Source organism: Phoenix dactylifera, unplaced genomic scaffold, assembly GCF_009389715.1.
Source record: "Phoenix dactylifera cultivar Barhee BC4 unplaced genomic scaffold, palm_55x_up_171113_PBpolish2nd_filt_p 000359F, whole genome shotgun sequence".
NCBI lineage: Eukaryota > Viridiplantae > Streptophyta > Magnoliopsida > Arecales > Arecaceae > Phoenix > Phoenix dactylifera.
The window spans coordinates 260521-262673 of NW_024067816.1; the positions used below are offsets into that span (position 1 = coordinate 260521).

The 2153-nt window shown below is 40.0% G+C and overlaps 1 pseudogene; it reads left to right on the top strand.

The window, feature by feature from the left end:
- Positions 1 to 1101: 1101 nt before the first annotated feature.
- On the top strand, positions 1102 to 1199 carry LOC120105759 (annotated as a pseudogene).
- The last annotated feature ends 954 nt before the right edge of the window (positions 1200 to 2153 follow it).

Sequence of the window (2153 nt, forward strand, 5' to 3'; positions counted from 1 at the left end):
GTGCACAAATCTTTTAAAAATTTTGCATAGGAAGGCACTTGTTTGATTGCATCAAGAAGAGGTACATTAATTTTTACTTGCTTAAAAAGCTCAAAAATTTCAGAGTTTGGTTCAAGCTTTTGCAAGGGCTTTAATCTTTGTGGAAATGGTGCAGGAAAAGGACATTTAATTTTTTCAGTAGATATTGGTGCTTCAGTTTCTTCATTATCCTTTTCTTTTGTCTTGGGAGGGTCAGAATCAGGTATGACTTGTGTTTGTTCTGGGACTGGTCGGTCAATAATCTTTCCACTTCGCAATGTTATTATACTCTTTGCTTGCTCTTTATGCGAAGTTGAAGATGATGCATTGCTACCGCCGTAGACTTGAGGGTTAGGTTGTGGTTGAGCTGGTAGCTTACCCTTCTCTTGAGCACTTAAAGCAGTGGTCAGCGTTGTCAGTTGATTTCTTAATTCATCATTGATTTTAGCTTGACCTTGCATGAAAGATTGCAAAGTTTCTTCGAGACTGGATTTTTGAGGGGGTGCATGTGCATAATGAGGGTGCGGAGGTGGAGGAGTTGGGTTATATACTTGTTGAGGTTGGTCATTCCTCCACCTGAAATTTGGATGGTTCTTCCATCCAGGGTTGTAAGTACCTGAAAAAGAATTATTGAAAGATTTTTGATAGGTATTCATAACATTGGCCTGATCGTGCAAGACTTCCTTGAATGCGGGTATTGTGGGGCAATCAGTGATGAGATGGCCAGGCATCTCGCAAATCCTACAACACTCGCTGTTATGTTCTACGGTCTTGACGGGTTCAATCCTTCTAAGTTCAATTTCCTCTACCTTCCTAGTAAGGGCTGCCATTTTAGCCTGAATATCATCCTGAGTATTAAGGTTGTAAAGGCCCCCGTGTGGAATGCTAGTAGGCTTAGGCAAAGGTTTATTCACTCTATCCCCTGTATCCCATAATTGTGCAGTCTCTGCGAGAGAGTCTAAATAGTCCCATGCCTTATCGGGTTGCTTTTCCAAAAATAGACCATTGCACATAGTCTCTATAAATTGTTTTAACTGTGGAGACAATCCTTCGTAAAAGAAACTAATGGTTCTCCATGTTTCAAACCCATGATGAGGACAAGAGAGAAGCAAATCTTTAAATCTCTCCCAGCATTCATAAAATGTTTTATGGTCTTTTTGTTGGAAATTACTAATGTGCCTTTTCAAAAAGTTAGTCCTTTGTGCGGGAAAGAATTTTTTCAAGAATTCTCTTTGCATATCATGCCATGTTCCTAGCGATCTAGGTCTTAAGGAGTTCAGCCATGTTTTGGCTTTATCCTTTAAGGAAAAAGGAAATAAGGTCAATTTAAGGACATCTTCCGATACATTTGGCACTCTAAATGTGATGCTAATTTCCTCAAAATCCTTAAGGTGAAGATAAGGGTTCTCGGATTCCATCCCATGATACTTGGGCAGCAATTGAATTACTCCTGGTTTGATTTCAAAGTGTCCTACATTTTCAGGAATAATCATGCATGAAGGTTGACTAGTCCTAGTGGGATGTAAGTATTGTCGAAGTGTCATAACTGGGGGTCTACCTTCATCTCCATGGTGACTTCCTACATCATCAGGAAAATTTGCCATCTCACAAGGTGTGAGATACTGCGAAGGAATTTCAAGGGTGTGTCCTAAGGGATGATTTAAAGTTGTACGACTTAATCGACCGGTGTCGTCCCTATCCCAACCTAGCATACAAAATTTAATTATTTTTTTTTCAATAAATATAAATATAAGTACCAACTAAAGATACCCTAAAACTACACCCTAAAACAAAAATCTATTTACAATCAAACATGCAACTAAACATTACACCTCAATTTCTAATATTTTTCTTAAATTTCTAGACAGCTCCTAACTGGTTTGAAGAGGGCACCTAAGCCTCCAATCCGGTCTAATGAACCGAATTGACCAGGTAAGCTCCCAGGTAAGTAGAGGGGTCACGATGCGTTCGCAAAGGTCCCACTTAAAACCCACTTGCCTCGAACAGATGAACTGTCTCCCTTATAGGGACAAAGCTTGCCTAGACATCAACTAAGCCACAGAGCGAAATTGGTGCAACTTTCGGTGGTCTTCATCCTATTGAGCTCGAATGTCCTTAGGGGCCAACGTCTAGTT